This window comes from Bufo bufo, chromosome 4 (assembly GCF_905171765.1).
Source record: "Bufo bufo chromosome 4, aBufBuf1.1, whole genome shotgun sequence".
Taxonomy (NCBI): domain Eukaryota; kingdom Metazoa; phylum Chordata; class Amphibia; order Anura; family Bufonidae; genus Bufo; species Bufo bufo.
In genome coordinates, this window is record NC_053392.1 from 42,235,825 (window position 1) to 42,254,252 (window position 18,428).

Sequence of the window (18,428 nt, forward strand, 5' to 3'; positions counted from 1 at the left end):
CCTTCCTTTTTTTCCCCCCTGTCAGATAAAAAAAAAGGAAGACACAAGGAAACACAACTGAAGCAAAATCGGACACGGACCACTGAAGCCAAATCACTGACAGTGAAAAAACACTAAGTGGGGAAAATTGGCTTCTACCTCACAGTTTTTTCCCCCCCTTCCTCTGGATCAACTTGCAGGATGACAGGCCGAACTGGATGGACAGAGGTATTTTTTGGGCCTTATATACTACCGTATGTTACTATTAATGTTCATCACAAATATTCTAATCGCAAATTTTTATCGTGAATATCGGCACTTGAGAATTCGCGAATATATAGAATATAGTGCTATATATTCGTAATCGCGAATATTCTAGATTTTTTTTTCATCAGTAACCTCCCTTCTTGCTTGTGGGCCAATGAGAAGGCTGCAATGTCTTTGTCTGAGTTTAGCAACATCCCTGGCAACCAATAGGAGAGTTGCCCGCCCCTTACTATATAAGAACCTCCCCAGCAGATCTGAGAGAGAGAGCAGTGACATCGCTGTGCTCTGTGCTTTCATCTGGATCCTATTCCTTATCTAATACATTAGTTAGTTAGTTAGTTAGTTAGTTAGCTCATATATATAATACAGATAGTTAGGGGGAGATAGTCAGTGTAGGTTAGTTAGTGATATAGTGGAGCTGATAGGTCCCAGTGCAGGGTGTTAGGTAGTGTGATAGGGATTACTGTTTCTCTGCTGTCCATACATACAGGCTACAGACATAGCGCTGTGATGTCACAATAATACTTAGTGCACCAATCAGTAATATCTACTCAGACCTGATAAAATGTGAAGTGGCACGTATTGCGCCCAAAAATATGTGCATCATTAGTGCCGATTTGCGCAATCACAAATATATTGGAGCACTCTATCTGCATATAAAGCTATTGTTCTGCCATGCATATGAAATGTAATAAAAACAGTGCTGTAATGTAAAATTACTTACAGTGATCAGGAGTTCTTCCTCACAGTCACAAAAGTTGCTCCAGTCTCAGGAAACTTCTAGCAGCTTGAAAAATGTAGCAAAAGTGACCCACACCCGTATTGCGCGCGCAATACGCACATATTACATTGTCGATTTTCGCAATCAAGAAAATAATGACTGGAGATCACGAATTCTAGAATTTATAGCTAATATTAGGCCAAAAATTTGCGAAATATCGCGAAAATGAATATTGCCTATGCTGCTCTTCACTATTCAGTACCTCTGCTTTGCTTTTGCTCTTCAGGTTCACGCGGCCCCTGTGCGGATTGTTTGGTCTGTAATCTCGGGCATTGGACGAGCCCTTGTAATCAGCTGCAGTGTGAACAGACAGGCAATAGATATCCAGACAGGAAATGTTCACTTTGTGAAAGCCGCATTCACACTGCAGGGATGGAGAGATATGGTAGCGCATTTCAAGTTATTGCAGAGCTTTAAAGGGGGTTTCCCGGGAAGGAATAATAATGGCCATACAGATCAGATGAATTTTGGCCAAAAATGTGAAAAAGAAAGAACGCCTAAAATTATTTTCTATGAATATTGAGTTTTAAAATAATTCCTCTTTCTGATAGACGTTTCCCTTTAAGGATAGACCAATGATATCGGACTCATTGAATTATGAGTGTTTCTTATCAGGTAGGGGCATAGAGACAAGAACTGCAGAGCGGGCGGTCACACAGCTTCTCCAGACAGAGGACAGCAATGTCCGTGCAATTACAAGCACGGCTGCTGTCCAATGGATGGCACTGATCGATGGGGGTGCCGGGTGTCGAGCCCCTGCCGATCTGATATTGATGGCCTATCCTAAGGATAGGTCATCAATATCAAACTCCCCCCCAAAAAAACTTTAAACAACTCCAATCCCCGCATTTTAACCCCAGTCAATGGTGACCGCAACATCTAAGTAGTTAGAGAGATGGAAGGGGCTCAAATCAATTGGTGATAGAAGGGTCCTGAGGGATTTTTATGGCAGTCAGGGAACCTAACAATATCCCTGCTGATGCCTATTAAGTCCTGCTCCCCCTAGTGGCGGAATTTTATCATTTAATTTAACGCTAATGATTTCGAGCTCTGTATTAAAAAAAAAACTGAGCAACAACCCCTATTATGCTGTACTAAAAAGTATTTAGAACAGAAGTTAGGATCTAAAAATGGCATTGTGGTAACAAGTGGAGATTCCCTTTAAGGGTGTAGTGCAATGCACCAGTTATTCTGCCCCCGCCGTGGCATCTGTAGGTGTTATTATTACTACTGATACAATACAGAACAGCTGTAATTTTCAGAATTTGACGGGAAGTTTTCCATTTCTCCCACCATCTATACACTGAATGCAGTGCACCTGTTTATTAGAGGGATGGATGCGTCCTTCAGTAAAGCATCGCCTCCACTTGCCGGAGCTGTACTTCGTATGCCGCTTTTATGCTTCTGTTTATTGGCAGTAGTAATTATTTCATATGCTAATGAGGTTACTGCTTTGAGCCAAGCTTTCATTTTAATGGATCGTTATGCAAATTGTTTAATTGTTTTGTGTGTCTGTCAAGTAATTTATTAAAATGTGCTTTTATACTATTCCAAAAGTAATGTTTCAAAGGTAGCCGTGAGGCAAGAGTGTGGATAACTCAATCTGCCACAGGGCTTATTGGCTGAGAATGCCGCCGGGGCCCCATAGCAAAACCTTAAAATTGTTCCTCTCGCTCACTACGGGCTCAGCCACCATCACCGATATACCCCGCGACCTGCTTTCTCCTGTTGCTCACCTGCGTGACTAGTCTCCGGTTGGCATTCCGCTCTCCCCATGCTCCAACTGGCCACATGTCATAGCCCTTGTAAAGCTCCTGCCCTCTTTGCTTCGGTAAGCTTTGTGCCATAAATGTATGTCCACCATAGAACTGTATGGATTGTCTCTGGTTTTCTCATTTGACAAGTTATAAAATTCTGGCTGCATTTGGCCACCACTAGGAGGAGCTAAATGCATATGGATTTATCAGAGCTGTATAAGACTGCATGCAGTGCACTCCCCCTGGTGGCGGCAGCAGGTAAAAATGACATAGCGAACAGGGAAAGCACTTCCATAGGAATCGTGTGCCTTGTCTCTGTGGCACGGCTGCCACTTGATAAAAACTCTTGTACTTTCATCTGAAGAAAATTGTAGAATAACAAAAATTGAGAATCTCAGCACGGCTCATATTCAGTGATTTTGATGGCTTTTTTTCTGGCAATATTTGGTATCGGATCCAATGCTGGATTTATATCTGTAGAGTTTATAGATCCAGACTGTCACTTTAGACTCTGCCCTTCAAGTGGGTCACACCTTAAATCCTGTATGGCTTTAAATTGTCTGTTCTTAAAGGTTTGCTACACTTTGGAGAATCCATACTTGACAGAAAGGTCCATCGACAATCAGATCGATTCTGTGGGGAAGCCTGGCAGTAAGTGTTCAGTTTCCCTGCAGCGCCACCACAGGGGGAATGAAGTATTACACAGTGTTCATTCATATCAATGGGTTGTCTGTGTAATGTAGGGCAGTTTAACGTATCTCCTCGTTTACCCTTTCAAGACACGTATGACAGATGTTGGGTCTTTAAAGATGGCGCCCTGTAAGGTGCTGATAGGGTGCCATAGCCTTGGTGGGTGCCTGCTGTTTTATACAGGAGACAACCAATCATTGATTTATTAAAATAATTAGTATTTATCCCATAACAAAAAAAATAAAATCACCTCCCAAAAATAAAAAGAATTTACAGTGTTCAAAAGAGTTTAGCATGCCCCAAAAAATGAAATAAAAACTACAGATCGCTCCGCGAAAAAACTAGCCCCCACATAGTGGAAATATAAAAAGCTATGAGGCTCAGAATAAAGCGAAGCACAGAAACAAATTTTAAGTTTTTTTTAAATTATAAAAAAAAAAAGAAAAACAATATAAAATGTGGTATCTGTAATCGTACTGACCTTAAAGGGGTTGTCTCACTTCAGCAAATAGCATTTATTATTGTAGAGAAAGTTAATACAAGGCACTTACTAATGTATTGTGATTGTTCATATTGCCTCCTTTGTTGGCTGGATTCATTTTTCCATCAGATTACACCATGCTCGGTTGCATGGTTACGACCACCCTGCAGTCCATCAGTGGTGGTCGTGCTTGCACACTGGGCGCTCCCGCGGTCCTGGCCACCAGAGAGGCGCTTTTTCCTATGGTCTGCAGGCTTGACCACCACCAATGGATTACAGGGTGGTCATAACCATGGAAAGGAGCAGTGTATAATCTGATGGAAAAATGAATCCAGTCAGCAAAGGAGGCAATATGGACACTCACAATAAATTAGGAAGTACCTTGTATTAACTTTCTCTACATGGTAGATGCAACTTGCTGAAGTGAGACAACCCCTTTAAGAATGAAGGTAACAGGTCAGTTTTACCGCATAGGGAACGCCGTAAAAACAAAACCCATAAAACGGTGGCAGAATTGTGTTTTTTTTCCGCCCCAATTCTACCTTTTTTGGAATTTTTTTCCAGCTTTCCTCTGCATATCATATGCAATATTAAATAGGGCCATTAGAAAGTACAAGTTGTCCCGCAAAAAACAAGTCCTCGTAAGCCTGTGTGAACGGAAAAATAAAAAAAGTTAAGGCTCCAGGAAGGCATGGGTTAAAAAATGGAAGGGGTGAAAAAACTCCACCCCATTTAGATTTTTTTTCCCAGCTTCCCATTACATATATTCAATGGTGCCATTAGAAAGTGCAACATGTGCAGCCAAAAAACAAGCCCTCATACTTCTATGTGAAGGATACAAATTTATTTTTAATGGTTTTGGGCATTTGAGAAACTAAACTGAAAATGGCTGCATCAGGAAGGGGTTAATCCACAAGTCAGATTCCCAGGTTGTATACCACCAAAATGAATTATAGTACCGCCATCAGGCCAGAAACAAAGAAAGTCACCAGGAGAGTGGTTAGGAGGCAATGGGCCAAAGGATGAGACGGAGCATAGTCAGGAGACCAGGAGCTGAAAAACAGGTACTAGGTAAACAACCGAAGGGGCGAGATAGAGGCGATATCCAAGATCAGAATCAGGAGTCAAGAAAGAGTCAAAATACATGGGAACGGTAGCCAGGCGCCAGGCAAAGGATGAATTATTCTCTTTAAATAGGCTGTCGGGGCTGGAGCGGAGGCATCCGGTTACTCGGCAGGAGCCATGGTTGGGACTTCCCGAAGGACTCGGGTGAGGTGAGTAACATTCAGATTATTGATGAGGATGGTGTTGAAGAAGCTGTCAGAACATTCCAACCATTCATTTTTTTTTTTGCAATGACACCCTTTTTAAAAGGGGTTATTCCATGATTAATATAATTTTTTTTAAATCTGACATCATATAGTACGTGAAAACCTTTTTTTAACCAAGAACCAGCCCTGTACCTCACATGGATCCAGAGATCTCCCCACTCATTGTTCTAGTTGCTCTGCTATATTTATATCAAGCTGGAAGCTCAGGGGGGGTGTCCTTTCTGCTGCAGCTCAGGGGGCGTGTCCTTTCTGCTGCAGCTATCTCCCTATCACAGCTCAGGAGGTATGGAACTGAGGTGTACAGAGGAATAAGAAAAAAAAAACAGCAGGTGGCGCCATACAGGTGCATTTTCTTGAATGTACCTATACGAGGTGCATATAATAGGTGGCTGGAATAACATTTTAATTACAGTACATGCAATTACAAAAGTATTCAGTTCCAGGGGCTGCTTTTTAAAATATAGAATATTTTTCGGGAGACAACCCCTAAATTAGTACCCAGAATGGGCCAAAAAGAAAACCAAAACGTGGTGTTCGGGTGTTTGCTGATGATATTTCTAACTGTTGGTTGAACTTAATTGAATTAAACTAAAATAATTGAACAGAACTGAATGTGTGACTTTTTATTTTCTGCTACGGTGTAATTAAAGATTTCGCTATCATCATATTATCACCTTAAGCGGACGCTGCATCGGGGACACTAATGCCGCTCAGGTTAATTGAAATTAAACATAGGAAACTAAATCAGGGTTGGAGCGTTATCTCCTTGTATTAATGGCTATGATGGGTAACTCTGACCCGAGTTCGGTAAAAAGTTTTTTACAGTAGAAATTATTTTATGAAGTTATTACCCGAAGTCTTGCGAGACTTTGCGAAGCAATAACTTCGGCTCATCGGAGCCAATACATTCTAATACTGTAGGGAGATCCTGCTCCTTACAGTATTGGAACAAAGTTTTATGCAAATCGACTTCGGATGTTTCATCCAAAGTTGATTCCTTCATCTCTAATGAACACCCCCCTCTGTGACAAAAGGTTAAAAAAAGGCTTTAAAAAATATTTAAAAAAAAAAAGTAAATTATAAAAATTCAAATCACCCCTTTCTCCATATTAAAAATAAACAATAAAAAATAAAGCTAATAGTCCTCTCCGCCTGTACTATTAAAATATAAACGTATTTATCCCGCATGGCGAACATCCTAAAGAAAAGAAAAATCAAAGTGGCTGATTCACCATTTTTTTGTTGCCTTACTTCCCCCAAAAAATTTATAAAAAGTAATCAATAAGTCAGACACACTCCAAAAAGGTATCAATAAAAACTACAGACCACCCCACAAAAAGTGAGTCCTCATACGGTTCCGTAGACGTAACGTCCCCGTAGACGTAAGTAAAAAAGTTACAGAGGTCAGAATATGGCAATGCAAAGGAGAAAACTTTTTAAGTATTTTTAAAGGCTATGTACACCTTTGGAGTCATTTTTTTAATGATTGCATTTAACTTATTTTTGGCTAAATATTATATTTTCAATTGGCCTTTATTAAAAAATATTGAGCTGTTTAGTCACAAAGGGTTAACTGTTTTTCTAACTGTGTGACCGGTACTTTCACTTTGTGCCGGTCATCTAATAACCCTTATCTCTAAACTGCTGAGAGGTCATAAACAGGGGCGTAACTAGCATAGGGGCAGACCATGCGACTGCTATGGGGCCCAGGGCAAGAGGGTGCCCAGTTGGGATCATCCCCTCTTCTACTGAGGATGAAAACTTGGGCAGGACTCTTCCTTCTAAAGGAACAAATTTTAGCACACGAAGCAGTGAAAAAAATTGCCCAAGGAACATTGAAAGGGGTTTAGGCGGAAACCCTTCTGTCCTGTGTGGGGGGCCTGGTTTAATCCTTGCCATGGGGCCCCTACTTCTCTATGTATGCCAATGGTCATAAACGCTTATTTAAGCCACATTCTTATCAGTAAGATAAGGACTGAGCTGTAATGAGTGTTTATAAGGTCAGAGATCAGATATAAGGAGTCCATCTGCTCCTCAGATGACGGAAATGACAAAAAATCCACAGGCAGCTAGTAGAGCATGTCAGCTCTGTAAAGGATTCCATATTGTTAATAAATAGTGTTGAGCGGCAGGGGCAATATTCGATTTCGCGATATTTTGCTAATATATGGACGAATATTTGTCATATATTCGTGAATTCGCAAATTTGCTATCTTCGTTTCCTTTTTTTTTTTCATTATTAAAATCGCAATGTAAAATTCGCTTAATGTGCATGCGCAAAAAGGGGCGTCACCTAGCAACTGTTTTCAAACTACCCGAAGTTTTAACCGATTGGAAAAGATGGTCGGAAGCAATTTTCGAGACTGTGAGGAAGTAATTTCACATTACACCAGTGTATTTGATTACATTTGACATGCATGTCAGACCAATCGCTTTATATGCAGATAGAGTGCTATAAAATATTCGTGATTGCGAAAATCGCCACTTATGAGCCAAATGATTTTTTCGCGATACATATAACTTCACTTTTTATCAGGTCTAAGTAGATTTTACTGATTGGTGCACTAAGTATTGTTGTAACATCACAGCACTATGTCTGTAGCATGTATGTATGGACAGCAGATAAATATCTCTCACATGCACAATGCACTTCCATTTTCCTGCCGCACACTATATACCCCCCCCCCCCCCCCCACACACAGTCTATAGATTATAGTTTGTATCCTGTTGGTCAGGACTCAGGAGAAGCTTTCTTTGTATTACCGCCAGTATTTGCTGGTTCATTTAGAGTTACCCAGGGTGCACCACGGGGAGGCGAACCAGCTTTACACCCCATACCGTACCGTCACTTCACTAGACAGGTACATCTCTGCTCAGCTGGCCAATATGCGATTGCTCAGACCCCACACACATACAATCGCAATACAATCCGATCTTATAACGGTAACATTAAATCTAATATTTCCTCTTCGAAGACAAAATACTTTTTGATGTTTTGTTGAGGACATTATTTACAATACTTGTATTAAAAAAAAAATTATTGGGATTATATGCTTGCGTCTTTATTCTGCAGCGCATGTTGGAGCGGGGCTATGACCGGACCCGGGTCCACGCTGAGAAGAAGGCCATTGTGAGGGAGATCCGTTCCGAGTTCAAGAGGAAGTTTAAGGGCAATCACCCTAGGATGGGCGTATTAAAAAAATGGTCGAATTTGAAGAGGAGGAATTCGGAGCGGATCAGAGAGATCCGTGACAGAATATGCCCAGGTACAATGCTTACATTACTTTTGTATCTCTCACCAAAACTCTGTAATGTATATATACAGTTATGAAAATAAGTATTTCATCCCTTTGCAAATGATTACTTATTAACTGGTGTAGAAAATCAGCCGGTTACATCATACATCTCTACCTTGCCATGAGTATATATATATTTATACACACAGCGAGGTACAGATGTATGATGTAACCGGCTGATTTCGTGCATTTTACACACACAGAAATATATATATGTGTGTGTGTGTACACAGTGCTGCCCATAATTATTCATACCCCTGGCAAATTTTGACTTAAAGTTACTTTTATTCAACCAGCAAGTAATTTTTTGACGGGAAATGACATAGGTGTCTCCCAAAAGATAATAAGACGATGTACAAGAGGCATTATTGTGGGGGAAAAAAAAACATTTCTCAGCTTTTATTTACATTTGAGCCAAAAATACAAGATGTTCCGCACTGTGGAAAATCTCAGAGGACGTGGTCGGAAGCCAAAAGTGACACCTGTGCTGGCCAGGAGGATAGTTAGAGAGGTGAAAAAGAATCCAAGGATCACCACCAAGGCCATCCTAGTGAATCTGGGCTCTGCTGGTGGCAATGTCCCAAGGCAGACAATCCAATGGACACTGCACACTGTAGACCAAGGAGGACGCCACTTCTCCAGCTCGCTTGGCCTTTGCAAAAGCTCATCTGGACAAAGAAGAAGACTTCTGGTCTTCTGTGTTATGGTCAGATGAAACAAAAATGTAATTGTTTGGTCACAATGATGTTTCCTTCATTTGGTGTAAAAAAGGAGAAGCCTTCAACGCAGGGGCGTAGCTAAAGGCTCATGGGCCCTGGTGCAAGAATTCAGCTTGGGCCCCCCTTCCCTCTGTGCTTTGGGGCCAGTGGCAGGGGAAGAGAAAATTTAAACGGCACCACCCAAGCCAAATCTTGACCTAACCCCTTCTCTCTAGCCAGAGGTGTAACTTGACCAGCATGCGCTTTCTATAATACCGGTGTCTTCTTATGAAGCACCAGGGTCTTTGGGCCCCCTCAGGCTTCTGGGCCCAATAGTGACTGCTACCTCTGCACCCCCTATATCTACGCCCCTGGGCAGCTGCAATGCAGTAACGTCATGGTTCCTGCTGAGCTGAGCAGGGGGAGAACACAGGATAGGGGGAAGGTGTGCTCCAATCACCTTGGGGACTGGGATAGGTGAGTATTACTTTTTTATTTTATTAAAACTACAGGGCAGCACTATTGTGGGGGACACTAAGGGGGCAACACTACTGTAAGGGGGGCACTAAGGGGGCCACACTATTGTATAGGTGGCCTTGTAAGGCTGCACGAAGGGCCAACACTATTGTAAGGGGCTTTAAAGGGGCAACATTATTGCAAGATGGTCACTAAGGGTACTTTCACACTTGCGGCAGGACGGATCCGACAGGCTGTTCACCCTGTCCGATCCGTCCTTCCGCTACGGCAGTTCGCGGTGAGAGGCCGCCGGACTAAATAGTCGGACATCCTTTCGCCGTGCACTGCAGTGCTGCGCCGGAGCTCCGCCCCCGTCCCTATTATAGTCAATGGGGACGGAGTGGTGGTCCAGCGAAATAGCGGAAGGACGGATCCGACAGGGTGAACAGCCTGTCGGATCCGTCCTGCCGCAAGTGTGAAAGTACCCTTAAAGGAAGCAAAATTGTGAGTAGGGCACTACTGAGTCAGCCTTACTGTGAGCAGCACTTATAAAGTGTGTGGGGCACAGCAATGTGTTAATAGGGCAATACTTCCAGCATTAACAAGGACAGAACATGCAGGATCAAGTTGCATCAAAGCCTCCCACTGAACTGGTGAGCACATATGAAGTCACAGTCCAGTCCCAGCCAAATAGGTGTCAGCTATCCAGGGAACGGAACTTATGGGAAGGGATGTAACCATGCGCTGCTCCCCATACAGAGACAGCTCCTCACACACAGAGACCCCTCCTCATATTCAGACAGCTCCTCACACACAGAGACCCCTCCTCATATTCAGACAGCTCCTCACACACAGAGACCCCTCCTCATATTCAGACAGCTCCTCACACACAGAGACCCCTCCTCATATTCAGACAGCTCCTCACACACAGAGACCCCTCCTCATATTCAGACAGCTCCTCACACACAGAGACCCCCTCCTCATATTCAGACAGCTCCTCATACACAGGTTGCTGACCGTGATCTCCAAGTCTCTGCTCGTCACGCCACCACCCTCACCTCCCTCACTCGCGAGTCGCATCTTCTCCTCCAGTTCCGGCCAGTACTGCCACGGAAGCGGGAACACTCCCTCCTCTGGCTGAGCCTGCACCTACATACACTGCTCTGCCTCCGCCCCTCTGAACTTAGCCGCCGGCGCAGCCTGCAGCGTACAAGTATTGTAAACTACCCGGGCCAGGGCTTTTCTCTTTATCTCCTGGGGCGCCCCGTGGGCCCCCCTGACTTAGGGGCCCTGACTTAGGCGACCCCTATAGCTACGCCACTGCTTCAACCCAAAGAACACCATCCCCACTGTCAAACATGGTGGTGGGAACCTAATGCCTTTGGGGGGGTTTTCAGCCAATGGACCAGGGAACCTAATCACAGTAAACTGCACCATGAAAAAAGAGCAATACATGAGGATTCTCAACGACAACATCAGGCAGTCTGCAGAGAAACTTGGCCTTGGGCACCAGTGGACATTTCAGCATGACAATGACCCAAAACACGCAGCAAAAGTGGTGAAGAAATGGTTAGCAGACAACAACATTAACGTTTTGGAGTGGCCCAGCCAGAGTCCAGACTTGAATCCAATTGAGAATCTGTGGAGGAGGCTAAAGATCAGGGTGATGGCAAGAAGACCCTCCAACCTAAAAGATTTGGAGCTCATTGCTAAAGATGAATGGGCAAAAATACCTGTGGAGACATGCAAAAAGCTGGTCTGCAATTATAGGAAGTGTTTGATTGCTGTAATAGCCAATAAAGGCTTTTCTATTGATTATTGAGAAGGGTATGAATAATTTTGGACTGGACACTCTTTACTCAAATGGTAATAAAAGCTGAGAAATGTTTTTTGTACTTCGTCTTATTATCTTTTGGGAGACACCTATGTCCTTTCCCGTCAAAAAAATACTTGCTGGTTGAATAAAAGTAACTTTAAGTCAAAATTTGCCAGGGGTAAGAATAATTATGGGCAGCACTGTACATAAACTGCAATCATCATTCTGTATTCCAGTAAAAGGCCCCGTACATCATTACTTTAGATACATCCCCCACCTAACTCCTTAACGCCCGATGACGTACATGTACGTCAGATCTGGACGTAACTTAAAGCCCAGTGACTTCAATTTACTGCATGGTGATTAGGCGGGTGCAGGAGCTGCGCCCGCCCGATTGGGGGCAAAAGTCCGGCAGTCACTGATAGCCAGACCCCTGCTGTATGTGCTGGCATCGGTGAAATCACCGATGCCAGCCCACTAACCCCTGCATGGCCGCGGTCAGTGCTGACCGCCGCACGTGCGAGCTTCAGACATGTGCGGGGTGTGTCCATCAGGTCCCCGCGTTGCTGTGACGGGGACCCCGATGGCAGGGAAGGTAGCCCGATGCCTTCCTTAGGCATCGTGGCTGCCTTCCGGGAGAGTCTGTGAGATCCAGCCCCCTGTATTACACTGGTAATACACTTACAGCAAATGCATTACAATACAGAAGTATTTTAATGCATTGTAAAGGGGATCAGACCCCCAAAAGTTGAAGTCCCAGAGGGGGACAAAAAAGAAACTGAAAAAAGTTTAAAAAAAATATAGGTATATAAAAAAAAATTTTTACAAAAAAAAGCGTCCTTTTTCCAAAATAAAGTTAAATATTATTTTTTTGAAATAGTTAAAAAAAGAAAAGTATATGTATCGCCGCGTCCGTATCGACCGGCTCTATAAACATATCACATGGCCTAACCCCTCCGGTGAACACCGTTAAAAAATTAAAAAATAAAAACTGTGCTAAATAAACCATTTTTTTGCCACATTACATCACTAAAAGTGCTACACGAAGCAATCAAAACGGCGTATGACCCCCAAAATAGTGCCAATGTAACCGTCACCTCATCCCTCAAAAAATGAGCTCCTACCTAAGACAATCGCCCAAATAATAAAACAAATATGGCTCTCAGAATATGGAGACATTAAAACATGATTTATTTTGGTTCAAAAATGCTATTATTGTGTAATAAAAAAAAGTATACATATTAGGTATCGCCACGTCCGTAATAACCATCAGTATAAAGATATCACATGCCCTAACCCCTCAGGTGAACACCGTAAAAAATAAAAAATAAAAACTGTGTCAAAAAAGCCATTTTTTTTACACCTTACATCACAAGCTTAATACCAAGTGATCACATTTTTTGTAAAAATTGTATTTTTAAAAAAAATAGAAATAAAATTGTGTGACTGAATTTTTACACTGTCATGAAATACAATATGTGACGAGAAAACAATCTTATAATGGCCTGGATAAGTAAAAGTGTTTTAAAGTTACTACCACATAAAGTGACACATGTCAGATTTGCTCAAAATGGCCTGGGCAGAAAGGTGAAAAATGGCCCGGTCATTAAGGGGTGAATTTGCATTTGTTATGAGTTCTGAGTTGTTTGTCTAAATTCTGAATATTGTGTGATAGGGCACAGGCCTTCTACAGAGGATGTGGTGGTGGTTGTGGTCTCGGCATTGGAGGAGGAAGAGAAGGAGGAGGGAGAGCATGCTGGACCCTCCCAGTATGCACATGCTCCACCACTACCTGATGTTGGCGAAATGGTGAAGGTGGAGGCCGAAGAGGCTGGTCCCTCTCAGCAGCCGCATTCCCCCCAGCTCCTAATGAGGAAGAAGAGGAGGAGAAGGAGGTTGTCAACAGACCCCGCCAGGAGGGTAAATATGTGCACACAGCAATATAATTCTGTATCCATAACATGTACAGAAACAAAGGGCCAAAAATGAAGGGACAACACACACTACAGTAATAGAAAACAACAACACTGGACACTAACTCTGTAATCTACATAAAAACCATTAACTAACCAACTAAATAACATTATACTCTACATAACTATCAAAAACTAACCAACTAAATACAATTATACTCTACAGAACTAGCACTAACTAACCAACGAAATAACATTATACTATACTGAACTTTCAATAACTATATAATCATCATAAATATCATTAACTAACGAATTGTCAGTGCTTTAACAAATACTCCACACAATGCACTAATTGCCTCTTAATCTTAATTGAAAGTAATTTTAATATATTTTTTAATCCTAACAGTACTCGGTAAATAAAAAAAATATAATTATGCAGCTGCAGCAGGACGACCAAAGGTCAATTCTGGAGATCAGAGCCCAGCAAAAGATAATATGGGAGCAGCAAAGGAGGTTACATCAGCAGTAGCCGCATCTGGATAAGAAGGTGCATCAGCTGGAAGAGTTGCACCGTAAGGGGATCCAGGAGTTGCTGGATCTCTATTATCAACTAAAAAAGTTGCCTTGAAGGCATATTTGTTCCTCAACATTGTTAATAAATATTTCTTTACGTTCTAACGTGTGCTTTCGTTTTTAGATATAGTAATGTTTTTGATAAATTTTAACCTATAAGGTTGCAGGAAGGCCCCTTTAGTCCTGGGGCAAACTCATCTGGATCAGGACAGACAGCAGCAGGTAAAGGTAATGGTGGAGTAAATGGCCTACACAAAACTCAGCAGGATCAGGACAGACAGTAGCAGCAGCAGGCAGTGGCGTAGCGTGGGTTGCCAGCACCCGGGGCAAGCCATTTATTGCGCCCCCCCCCTCCCAACCTGTGGACACGCCCCTTTTACAGATAATGTAGCAGTCCTATGTAACACCACAGATAACATGGTGGTAACTCTCTAAGTACAGATGATGTAGTAGATGGGTATAAGGCCCCAGAATTCAGAACACACACACAGTGTGACCTGAAGTCTGGGGCCAGGATGCGGCAGGGTGGGCCAAATTCTCAATCCACCCCCCAACCCTACCGTGAAACAAATATGTGTTTGGAAATTACATACATCACTACAAAATATACAGTATAATACAGCAGCACATACCTCATCCATCCAGTGACATCTCCTGTGATGTAGACTTTCCTCAGCGTCTTCATTCGGAGATAAGACCGCCATGACACCTTCTTTCAGCCGCGTCTCATCTCTGCAGAGTTTTATTATTATTAGTTATTATTATATATAATGGCCCCCTCTGTATAATATATAATGGCCCCCTCTGTATTATTATTATATATAAAATGGCCCCTCTGTATAATTATTATATATAATGACCCCTCTGTAATATTAGGATATATAATGGACCCTCTGTATAATTACTATATATAATGACCCCCCCTGTATTATTATAATATATAATGGCCCCTCTGTATAATTATTATATATAATGGCCCCTCTGTATAATATATAACGGCCCCTTGTATAATTATTATATATTATGGCCCCACAGTATAACTATAAATTATAGTTATACAGTGGGGCCATAATATTTACGGTAATAATTATACAGGGGGGCCATTATATATTAGAATTATACAGAGGGCCCATTATTAATAGCCTCTCTGTATAATTATAATATATAATGGCCCCTATGTATAATTAATGATGGCCCCCTTATATAATTATTATATATTATGGCCCCAATGTATACCTATAAGCTGCCACATCAGAACCATGAATGCCAGACTGCCACGCCACCTATTTGGCCTGGCAGAGATCTGGCACTTCACTCATTGATTTATTACCATTATTATTGCATGCTGCTCAGCCTGGCTCAGACAGTGGTGCCACCACTGTCTGAGCCAGGCTGAGCAGCATGCAATAATAATGGTAATATTGCACACTGTAAACCCACCAGCTGAGCCACCATCCCCCACACACAGACTCAGGGACAGGGAGGGAGGTCATCATTGTGACATCTGACATGGCCACCCAACTTAATCACTACACTACTAGTGCCACTAACTCCCTTTCTACCTCTGCTCTGTAGTAGTCTCAGGACAGTCTGGACTGGACTCCGTCACTCTGGACTCTTCTAGGGCGGCTCACTGGCTCGGGGGTCACTCAGACTCAGGGCCTGGTCAGTCTCTGACTCAACAGTTCTCTGTCTGGACTGGAGTCTGAAGTGACACAGTGCACACTGACTAGTGGACTCAGTCTGTCTTCTGCCGCGGCGCCGCCTCCTGCTCCTGGCAATCTTCTGCTGGCTCTGGCTCCCGCGCTCCGCACTGTGTTTCCCGCCTGGAAAGTGGGCGGAGCCGGAGGGAGCCAGTTCAGTCAGACTGTCTAGTTGTTAACAGTTAACTAACCAACACAGTAGTGCGCACAAATGAATCATCAGGGCCGGGCGGGCGCACGCACTAAACAGCTCTCTACCTCAGACTCCGGCCGGCCGCTGCGCGTCCTGAAAAAAATGCACAATATAAAAACTTTTCAGCCGGCGCCGGAGCGCCCCCCTGCAGTTTGGCATCCGGGGCAACGCCCCCCCCCCCCACGCTACGCCCCTGGCAGCAGGTACATGGTAACTGTGTAGTATAAGGCCTACACATAGCTCGACCAAACTCATCAGGACAGACAGCAGCAGGTAAATCGTAATGGTGTAGTATAAGGCCTACACATAGCTCCACCACACTCATCAGGACAGACAACAGCAAGTAAATGGTAATGGTGTAGTATAAGGCCTACACATAGCTGGGCTAAACTCAGTCAGAACAGACTGGAGCCGGTTGTTTGTAGCCGGAATATGTTCCCAGGAATGGGCCACCGCCAGACCGGGGCAACCCCAAAAAAAACTTATACACCTCTAACAACAGCATGTTCTTTGTTGGCAGCAGGAATGTGTTCCCATGCATACAAATTGCAATATATTCCTTTCACAATTTTTATTTCAAAGGATTTGTAAGATTGTAAAGCTCACAAGAAATTGAATTTAAAAAATGTTTTTAAATATATATGTATATATATACTCATGACACGGCACAGCCTCAAGAAAATGTGTGTTTATTTAATCAAAAGCGATGTTTCAGTCTTTCAAGCAGTGACAAAGCAGTGACAGAAGTGAATGGTGCCAATTACAAATACAAACCCAGGTGATTTTTTTATGAAAACTATTAATAATTGAATTAGATTTAATGTGTTTGATTTGTATTGTGTCATAAAAACATAAAAAATAATGTAAAAATAAATTCAATAATATACAAGTATCCATACTATTAAGAGATTATTAACTTCCATTAAAGTATGTCAATTCATATTATCTCCTTAATTCATCACAATTCAAGTTTAAAAAAATATGTCAAAAAGCAATTTTGTCATTAAAACATCCGTTGTACCGAATAAAAACATAATGGAGGGGGCCAAAAACTAACCATCATGGATCCAATATAGCACCCCGTTTGGTTAACAGCGCATGTTGGAGTATTGCTTCCGCATTACATAAAGAAAAATGTGATGCAATAATGTGATCGCATCAAAGGAGGAACACACACAGGCCGCTAGTGTCCATAGACAGGGTATACACATGATAACAGATCATGTGTTCGCACCAGAAACTGAACGCAAGCTGAGCCACAAATGCATCCTGTCTATGCGGTCACATGATAGCAAACCTTGGAAATGATAAGAATAACTCCCAAAATGGTGACATGGCTTCACTAATATTATACATATCACAGTTTATATTGAAAAATGAAAAGCTTTGATTCTATAAAAATCTTATGTGCACATTATCATTTTATAGTTGTCAAGAAGTAACATCAAATAAAAAGGTATATATAGATTTATACATGTGGCAATAACGCTCCATTCCCAAAACAGGATTACCACACGGATGAGTATAATGCCAGTCGCACCCAACCATGTGGAGAGGTCAACATGGAAGTCAGGCATCCTGTTCAGGACGATAGACAACACTATGTTCGAACCTAAATCCTGATTTAAAAAAACGATAAAATAAAATAATAACATTTAATTAGGGTCCTTAATCAGTCCTGTACAATAATAACTGCACAAGACCTTTTGACAAGGGAAGCCCACATGCGGTCCCCACCTAGTTTTAGTAAGAACCACACCAGGGCTGCCCAATACCCATGTAAAGCAAAATGATAACATAAAATAAATGTAAAAAACTTTTTTGTTGTTGAATGAATCGTAACACCGCATGATTGTATTTGATTCAAAAGAATATATATATATATATACATATGTAAATATTGACAATATATGATGAACAGAGCACATGCGCAAAAAATGAAGCATGCACACCAGTTTAAGAGAATTCTAATACTAGATAGTTGATAAAGTCAAAGGGCGAATAAGTGGTCCATGATGGTAGTCCTCAGCAGGATCAGGACAGACAGCAGCACCAGGTAATTGTTAAGGGTATAGTATAAGGCCTACACCTAGCTAGATCAAACTCAGCAGGAGCAGAACAGACAGCCGCAGGGAAATGGTAACGCTGTAGTATAGGGCATACACATACTGTAGCTGGGCCTAACTCAGCAATATCAGGACAGACAGCAGCAGCTGGTAAATAATAACGCTGTAGTATACGTCATGCACATAGCTGGGCCTAACTCAGTAATATCAGGACAGATAGCAGCAGCAGCTGGAAAATGGTAACGCTGTAGTGTCAGGCATACACATATTTAGGCATAAATCAGCAGGAACAGAACAGACAGCAGCAGCAGGGAAATGGTAACGCTGTAGTATAAGGCATGCACATAGCTGTCCCTAACTCAGCAGGAACATAACAGACAGCAGCAGGGAAATGGTAACACTGTAGGACAAGGCCGACACATAAC